Source organism: Rhinopithecus bieti, unplaced genomic scaffold, assembly GCF_001698545.2.
Source record: "Rhinopithecus bieti isolate Rb0 unplaced genomic scaffold, ASM169854v2 scaffold_22453, whole genome shotgun sequence".
NCBI classification, from domain to species: Eukaryota; Metazoa; Chordata; class Mammalia; order Primates; family Cercopithecidae; genus Rhinopithecus; species Rhinopithecus bieti.
Window position 1 is genome coordinate 1,150,328 of NW_016810682.1, and position 9,694 is coordinate 1,160,021.

The 9,694-nt window shown below is 43.9% G+C and overlaps 1 pseudogene; it reads right to left on the reverse strand.

The window, feature by feature from the left end:
* Positions 1 to 454: 454 nt before the first annotated feature.
* Positions 455 to 1,416, reverse strand: LOC108542564 (olfactory receptor 13C7-like; annotated as a pseudogene).
* Positions 1,417 to 9,694: the final 8,278 nt, after the last annotated feature.

Below are 9,694 nucleotides of genomic sequence, written 5' to 3' on the forward strand. Positions count from 1 at the left end.
TAAACATCTAGATCTCATGGGAACTGACTCACTATCATGAGAACAGCAAGGGGGAAATCTGCCCCCATGACCCAATCACCTCTTACCAGGCCCCTCCTCCAACACTGGGGATTACCATTTGACAGGAGATTTGGGCAGGGACACAGAGCCACACCATATCCTGTATCCTCCAAGATCCCAAATTTTTGTTTATTTGTCTCTTTTGACCACCTCTATAACTCTTATGGATATTTATCAAATTCTGTGTCAAAGAATTTAAGATTTAGTCAGTAAAATATAGCTACGTTATGACACAGTATAGTTCTGTGTAAAGCCAACAAACTAACCAGCAGCCTCAGAAATTTTATGGCTCTTTCCACTGACAGTCTAAGGTCCTCCCTGGTTACTATTTCCCCAAGAGAACGATGAGGAATTTGGAGGTTATGCATTCTGGCAGTCTGGGAATCTGTGACAGTCACTCTGTTAGGTGTTTTTGAGCCACCAGGTTCCTCACAGCGGCCTTCACATCCTTGTTCCTCAGGCTGTAGATGATGGGGTTGAGCATGGGGGTCACCACCCCATAGAAGAGGGAGATGAGTTTGTCTGCAAGGTCCTGTTTGTCTGCCCCCAGCAGGTCCTTAGACTTGGGCTTCCCATACATGAAAATGATGGTCCCATAGAAGACAATCACGACAGTGAGGTGGGCAGAGCAGGTGGAGAAGGCCTTTCTCCTCCCCTCAGTTGAGGGGATCCTCAGGATGGTGGCAATGATGAAGATGTACGAGACAAAAATAAACAGGACTGGGAGTGCAAGGAAGATCATATTGGCCACAACCATGCTGATCACGTTGATGGGGATGTCAGCACAGGCCAACTTTAGAACTGCCAGGATCTCACAGGTGAAGTGATTGATGACATTGTCCCCACAGAAGGGCAGTCGCATTGCTAGGGATGTCTGCACTACAGAGTTGGTGATACCAGCTGCCCAGGAGCCGACAGCCATGGGCACATAAGCAGCCTTGCTCATGACCACATGGGGTCCTAAGGGAGGTTACAGATGGCACATTAGCGATCAAACGCCATCACGGCTCAGGAGCAAGCACTCTGGTTCCTGCCATGGCAAGGAGGTGCCATCTGCACAGCACAGGCTGAGAAGGAGATGGTTTTCCTGGGGGTCAGGAAGCTGCCAAGGATGAGGGGGACTGAGGAGGTTGTATAGCAGATGTCCAGGAAGGACAGGTTCCCGAGGAAGAAGTACATGGGTGTGTCCAGGAGGGAGTCAAGGATGGTCACCAGGATGAGGACCCCATTGCCCAACAGGATCACCAGGTACATCAGCAAGATAAGCACGAAGAATGTCTTCTCCAGTTTTGGGTGGGCAAAGAGGCCCAGGAGAACGAACCCCAACATAGGGGAGGTCTCATTGGACCTGTTCATGGTGCATCTGCTCTGTCACCTGGAGGAACTCAGAGGTCAACCTCAGCATTCTCTTACTCTGAAAGTACCTGGAAGACCAGGCACAAATCCTTCCCCTGCTGAACAACTGGGGAATAATGCTGACGATTTGTTCATCTCTATGGGGTTCTAGGAACAGTGTAGTACAGGTCAATATTTAACTTCTGCTTCCAGTAAGAACAAACAGGCTAATTTGGACTAACTGTCTTGCAGATGACAATTAGACAAACTGGAAAAAATATATAAAACATTGGAGAAGTAATAAGACAGTGAGGAACATAGGGTTTTGATTCTGAGGAAAAGTAAGGACCTAGAGATGTAAGTCTAGCACTTGTGGCTGTGATTCAGCTCAAGCATTTGCAGCTTCTGGAGAGAGCCATTGAGAGACTGGGAAGCATTACTGACAGCCTCATGGAAGTGGAGAATAGGTTTTGTTGTGAAAGACTCACCTTGAAAGGCCCCTCACTAAATGTTTTCCCTTTGGGATGGACTGTTAAAGGGCAGCACCATAAGAATAAGGGAAAATCAGAAGGAAACAGACATTTACAGATGCTGTAGTTCAGCTTCATATCTTCTCAGGCCCTGAAATTGAATTGAGGTGATACCAGAGTTTTGGTGCTCCCAAATGCCTCACAGAAGCAAACATAGATCCACTTTGAAGGAAGATAGTATCACCCCAGTCTCTAAATCATTTCTACAAATAATTTTGCAAACACAACATCTGGCACACACTAAAAAAGAATAAGGCACACAAGGAGACAAGAAAACAAATCAAAACTAACAGAAAAAAAGCGACAACAGAAAATAAAGTGTCTCTTGGGGCATGTAGCAGCCAAGAGGATAGCTCTAGTGACACTTGCCTAGAGAACAAGCCCAGGCCACCTTGACACCTCTGGTGCCAAGGTCTCAACATTTGGTTGATCCTTTCATACATCTGTGGCAGCAAGTAGTCCCCTATGCCCCATGGCCAAGTTGAATGAGAGTTCCGACAGAACCTCCCCTGTTCTCTTCATTCTCCATCGCCTGCAGCCAAGGCATTAACTTGTTCCTGAGACTCTTCACAGAACCTTGGGTCCTGCTCTGCTAGCTTTTTTTTTTTTTTATTTTTTTTTTTTTAATGGAAAGGTTAAATTTCTCTTGATAAAAGATTCTCCGATTTTCCAAACTTTGGCCAGGCACCTGAACCTTCTTCTAGGTCCATCTGTGTACTTGCTTATAAAATTCAGTTTCAGCAAAAAGCCTTGCTAAGTCAGTTCAGCAAGAACCCCCCTCCTCAATATTTGATCATCCTCAATATTTGATGAGGTTCCTCATCCTCCACCATCCCCAGGTAATGTCTGATTACCGTGTCCTCTCTTCAGCAAGAATTCTGTTAGGTACATTTAGCCAGAATCCCCTTTACCCCCGATGTTTCTTCTTAGTAATTTTCCATCCACTGACCTCCAGCCCCCTCCTTGGCTAAAAATTCCCACTTGTGCCTGCTGTATTTGGAGTTGAGCCCAATTTCTCTCCCTTATTGCAAATTCCCATGGCAGTGGTCTCTATACCTTTTGAGATAGTCCTTAAAAAAGTTGGATTTGCCATGCTTTAACAAGTGTTCATGAATCATTGTTTCCTCAACACTCCTCAGACTTCAAAGTGCTCCTCAAACTACTCGAACTATGATTTGTTCTGGACCAGTAAAAAACTTGTAGGCAACTGAGCAGTATGGTTTTATTAGCATTGTGTCTAAAATACTTATGAACCTCCCAGATATCCATCTCTCCAAGAACACTCAGTAATCCAGCCCCCTCCTCTGTTGTTGCAGGGATGCTTCCTGCCTAATAAGCTCTGAGATACTCCTATGTTGGTGGTTAGCACATTACAGCTGTGACCAAGTCAGTGCCCTAATAATTCAGGTCAGGTTAATATTTATCTATTGAGCATCTACTTTGGGCCAGGCATAATTCTAGGTGCTGGTAAAAAAGAGCTCAAATTCTAGTGGGGAAATAGTCATGCAAAAAAAATACTTACATCATCATCATCATCATCATCACCATCATCATCATCATCATCAACCATAACAATTACTTGAATGCTAAAGATAACAGGTCTTAGGTAATTGCTCCCTTTCTAATGCAGAAAGCCCCTTTCACATTCCTGATAGTCCTAAAACCTAGATTTGACTATCTGAGTAATGTGAGGTTCTTTATCTTCTGGTAAAGCTCACTTCATTTTGAAGTAGTTACTCTGTGATATCGAGCTGAAATCTGCCTCCATGCAACTTCTACCTGACCTTGTCTTCTGGAGCCCCTAAAGGCAGTTAATCTCTCTTCCACACAGCTGCCTAAATATAGAGGAATAGCATGGCTTCAGCACGAAGATAAATAAGAATCAATCTCCCTTTCTCTCTTAAGGTCTTAAAAAAGTAGATATATCTCCTAGAGACAAAAGAATCATCCAGGAGCTCACTACAAAGACTGACACTGAGAATGGTCCCTAAGCTTGAGGATGACTGAGGTGCCCGAGACACACTGCCACTGCGACATGTATGCTGGGCAGTTCATCTGTCCCCAGCTGGGTTTCTCACTGTAGGTTGGTCAGCCAACACTCAAGAACTTGCATCAGATCATATGAAGAAAATATTCCCTCTACGTCATCATTATCAGATCCAGAAACATGCTTATTATTATTGCCAGACTTTGCATCTAACTATAAAGTGAGAAAGAGCCCAACAATTTTTATCAAGAAAGGACAACCAAAAGCGAGAAGAAGACTACTAGCTGTATGGTCCCTGACAAGTGCCTGTTTCCTCAGTGTGATGACAGGGTGAGGCCAGATGATCTCAGACATTCTTGCAGGTTGAGGAGGTCTATTTGATTTTGTGAGAATATTATCATACCAATGAAATGGCTTCACATCAGCCATCCTCAAGCCCCCTTTCCATTACAATCAAGTCTGATGATAGAAATGTAACCATGCTGTTGATTAATGGGTGAAAATATATAGTTTGATCAAAGGAATAAGACCTAGTGTTCAATAGATCAGGAGGGTGATAATAGTTTACAATAAGCTACTATACCTTTCAAGGTAGCTAGAAGAGAATAATTCAAATATTTCTAGCATAAAGACAAATGTTTAAAGTGATGGATATCCCAACTACACTGACTTGATCCTTGCAAATTATATGAATGTATTAAATTATCACATGCACCTTAAAACCATGTATATCTATTATATATCAATAAGAAACTGTTTTTTAAAAAATAAATGTAGCCAATGCTAATGAAAATTGTGGAATTCCTTTCACTAAAACTTGCCCTTACCTTTATAAAAAAACATCGTGAGCAAGAAGGATCAATTTTCCAATGGTTAGAAAGAGGCTACGTGTCAGAAACAGTAATACTGGGTCTGAATGCCAGGGTGAGGGCCCGGGGTGAGGGCTCGGGGCTCGGGCTCTGGGCTCGGGCTCGGGGTGAGGGCTCGGGGTGAGGACTCGGGGTGAGGGCTCAGGACATGCGACAAGTGAAGGATTCTGCTTCTCCTGCCTCATGCGCTTGGGGCACAATCTCCAAAGGATTGGCCATCACCCTTAGAAGATAATTTAAATTGCAGTTTATTCTTTGGGACCACTGTAGTCCCTGAAGTCATTTAAAGTTTGGAAAGTGAGTTGTACTCAGTTTAGAAACTTTTTATCCTTCTGGGATAACATCCCTAAGAACCAATTATGTTGGCAGCACTGGAGGAAGTCAGCTGTCTGCTTCTTCCCCCCCTCCTTCTTTCCCTTCCTCTTTCTCTTCCTTCCTTGTCTCCTTTCTTTCTTTCTGAACATCATAATCCCATTAACAGGGTCCAACAACCTGTGGGTCAGTGATTCAGGGATTCATTCGAACCCCAAGTGCTTTCTCCTATGCTGCAGCCAAGCCCCGTCACCCTCAGTCTGTGCTTACACAGTGGTTTGGGGCATCTGGGTGAAAGACCTATACTCTCCCTCTAAATATTCATCTAGTTGGATTAAACACCTTGAAGCAACCTGCTGTGTTCTGCCTCAATTCTCAGTGGGCACCCAGGTCACTGTCCTTTCAGCTTCTTGTCATCTGTGCATGTGCTCCCAGCCCTCATACGAGTCATGGACAGAATGTAACCCAGGACAGGGTTGAGTCTAGAGAATGGGCACATTCCTTTATTCAGCAAACAATTATTGAGCGTATGCTCCATAAAAGACAGAAATGTGTGGAGTAACCCAGGGTCTCTGCCTTCTGGGAGTGCACCCTCTAGCGGCAAGAGAGAAAAATACAGTTGACCCGCGAACAGCGCAGGGATTAGGGCGTCGATCCCCACTGCAGTTGAAAATCCATGTGTAACTTTTAACTCCTCCAAAACAACTACTAATAGCCTATTGTTAGACTGAACCCCTAACCGATAACATAAACAGTCGATAAACACATATTTTGTATGTTAAATGTATTATTATAGTGTGTTCTTATAATAAAGTAAGCTAGAGAAAAGAAAATATTAAGAAAATCATACTGGGTGCAGTGGCTCATGCCTGTAATCCAGAACTTTGGGAAGCCGAGGTGGGCGGATCGCCTGAGTTCGGGAGTTGGAGACTAGCCTGGACAACAAAGTGAGACCCTGCCTCTATGAAAAATACAAAAATTATCCGGGTGTGGTGGCACGTGCCTGTGTCCCAGCTACTCGAGAGGCTGAGGAGGGAGGATGGCTTAAGCCTGGGAGGCAGAGGTTGCAGTGAAACAAGCTGATGCCACTGCACTCCAGCCTGGATGACAGAGCCAGACCCTGCCCCCCCCCCTCTCTCTCTCACACACACACACACACACACACACACACACATCACAAGAAAGACAAAACATGTTTACTGTTGGTTAACTGGAGTGGGTCATAAAGGTGTTCATCCTCCTTGTCTTCACATTGAATAGGCTGAGGAGAAGGAGAAGGAGGAGGGGTTGGTCTTGCTGTCTGAGGGTGGCAGAGGAGGAAGAGGTGGAAGAGGTAAAAGGGAGGCAGGACAGGCAGGCACACTCAGTGTAACTTTATAGAAATACATGGTAATTTCTGTCTGATGTTTTAGCTTTTTCATTTCTCTAAAAATGTTTCTATCAGTACCAATTATTCTACCATTTGCTTTAGTTTTAGTTTTATCAGAGAAGGGCCCATATCACAGAATAAGTCAAAAGCAGCCTTGAATACTCAGAGCCCTTCTGTCCGATTGTCTAATGCCAAGTCGTTTCCTGGCACTGCTTCTTCTATGTCTTCTTCCTCATTGTCTGGCACTGGTTCTGAAGCACTCATGCCCGTCAAGTCATCTTCTGTTAGTTTCTCCAATGTGGTGTCTATTAGATCTTGAATTTCTCCGAGATCCATATATTAAAACCTATCACCCCTGGCCTTTCTTCTGCCATCATCACAATCTCTTTCATGATATCCTTGATTGGCTCTGTGAAGTCATGCACATCTGGACACAGTTTTTTTCCAGCATGAAATAATTGTTTTGGACTTGATGGCCTTCACAGCTTTTTCTGAAATAACAATGACATCTTCCATGGTGTAATCTTTTGCCTTTATGATGTTCTCTCTATTGGGGTTCTTGTCCACAGTGTTGACAATCCTTTTCATAGAGCACTGTGTGTAATGAGCCTTACAGGTCCTTATGGCCCCCGGATCTAGAGGCTGAATTAGAGATGTGGGGGCGGGGGGGACGAGTAGACACTTCATTGCCTTCAGTGTTGAACTCATGGGATTCTGGGTGGGCGGAGGCATCGTCCAATATCAAAAGAAATTTAAAAGGCAGACACTTAGTGGCAAGGAACTTCATGACTTCAGGGACAAAACAGAAACAGAACCAATCCGGAAGAAGGGTCTTCATTGTCCAGGCTTTCTTGTTGTGTTTATCTCTTCCCTTCAAGGATTAGGGGCTAGTAGCTTTATAGATAAGGGCAGCCCTGACCATAAACCTGACTGCATTTACACAAGGCAGTAGAGTTAGCTTATTCCTTCCTGATTTAAATCCTGGTGTTCACTTCTCTTTCTTACTAATAAATGTAACATTTTTTTTCCACCTCAATGATTTTCTTTTCTTTCTTTTAGAGACAGGGTCTTGCTCTGTTACCCAGGCTGCAGTGCAGTGGTGCGATCCTCATTGATTTTCCTAATGGCGTCTGGGAACTCGTCGGCTGCCTATTGGTCTGCAGAAGCTGCTTTTACTAGTATCTTGATATATTTTTTTAAAAGCCAAATCACTTTCTAAAATTAGCAAACGGCCAGGCACAGTGGTTCATACCTATAATTCCAGTGCTTTGGGAGGCTGATTTGGGAGGATTGCTTGAGCCCAGGAGTTTGATACCAGCCTGGGCACTTAGTGAGACCTCGTCTCTACAAAAAAATTTTAAAAAATCAGCTGAGTGTGGTGGTGCATGCTTGTAGTCCCAGCTACTAGGGAGGCTAAGGTGGGAGGATCCTTTGAGCCCAGGAATTCAAGGTGGTGGTGAGCTATGATCATGCCACTGCACTCCAACCTGGGCAACAAAGTGAGATTCTTTCTCTAAATAAATAAAATTAGCAAACCATCTTTTGCTGGCATTAAATTCTCCAGCTTTAGATCCTTCACCTTCTATTTGCCTTAAGTTGTTATATAATGATTTCATTTTTTCTTGAACATACTACATTCTATAGATATGCCTTTCATATAGCAATCCTGCATCCACTTAAAAGCTGCATTTTCGGTATGAGATAAAAAGATATTTTGCAAAAAGTGTGGGGTTTTCAAGGCTCTTGGTATAGCTGGAGCAACAGCTTCATGAATTTCCCTTTCTTTCTCTTTCCCTTCCTTCCTTCCCTTCCTTTCCCTTCTCCTTCCTTCCTTCTTTTCCTTCCTTCCTTCTTCTTTTTTTTTTTCCAGTGGTTCTTATACTGTATTCACTTATCTTGAAATGGTAGGCAGCCACAGATGCAGACCTCAATCTATGGCACAGATCAAGCAATTCAACTTTTTTTTTTTTTGGAATGTCATAACATTTCTCTACTTCTTGGGAGCACTTCCAGCATCACTAGTGACACCTTGTATGAGTCCCATAGTGTTATTCAAGGTTTATGGTACTGTTACAGGAAGAGGGCCCCAATTCAGACCCTAACAGAGAGTTCTTGGATCTTGCACAAGAAAGTATTCAGGGTGGGTCCATAAAGTGAAAGCAAGTTTATTAGGAAAGTAGAGAAATAAAAGAATGGCTACTCCACAGACAGAGCAGCCCCAAGGGCTGCTGGTTGCCTATTTTTATTGTTATTTCTTGACAATATGCTAAACAAGGGTGGATTATTCATGCCTCCCCTTTTTAGACCATATAGGATAACTTCCTGACATCGCCATGGCATTCGTAAACTGTCACGGTGCTGGTGAGAGTGTAACAAGTCAGGATGCCCAGAGATCACTCTCATTGCCATCTTGGTTTTGGTGGGTTTTGGCTGGCTTCAGCTTCTTTACTGCAACCTGTTTTATCAGCAAGGTTTTTATGACCTGTATCTTGTGCCAACCTCCTATCTCATCCTGTGACTTAGAATGTCTTAACCTTCTGGGAATGCAGCCCAGTGGGTCTCAGCCTCATTTTACCCAGCCCCTACTCAAGATGGAGTTGCTCTGATTCACACGCCTCTAACAGTACCACATTATACATGATAAAAAATATCCAAGAGGCCGGGCGCGGTGGCTCAAGCCTGTAATCCCAGCACTTTGGGAGGCCGAGACGGGTGGATCACGAGGTCAGGAGATCGAGACCATCCTGGCTAACACGGTGAAACCCCGTCTCTACTTAAAAAATGCAAAAAACTAGCCGGGCGAGGTGGCGGGCGCCTGTAGTCCCAGCTACTCCGGAGGCTGAGGCAGGAGAATGGCGTAAACCCGGAAGGCGGAGCTTGCAGTGAGCTGAGATCCGGCCACTGCACTCCAGCCTGGGCGACAGAGCCAGACACCGTCTCAAAAAAAAAAAAAAAAAAAAAAAAAAAAAAAAAAAAATCCAAGAGCTGCAAGAGATCACTTTTTACTGGGATACTCAATTTACTGGAGAGAAGAACTGCTCTCCTGGAGATTATTAGCATCACACAGCATTTTAAGCAGACATTTGAAATACCTAAGCTCACTGCAACAGCAGCAGGAGGTGGCTATAAAATTATTACAGTTGCACAGTGTATACTATAGTGAATTTTATGCAGTTGTAGTTTGATACTGCATCTTTACATTTGTTTATATTCCTCTCAACTGTGAATGGTG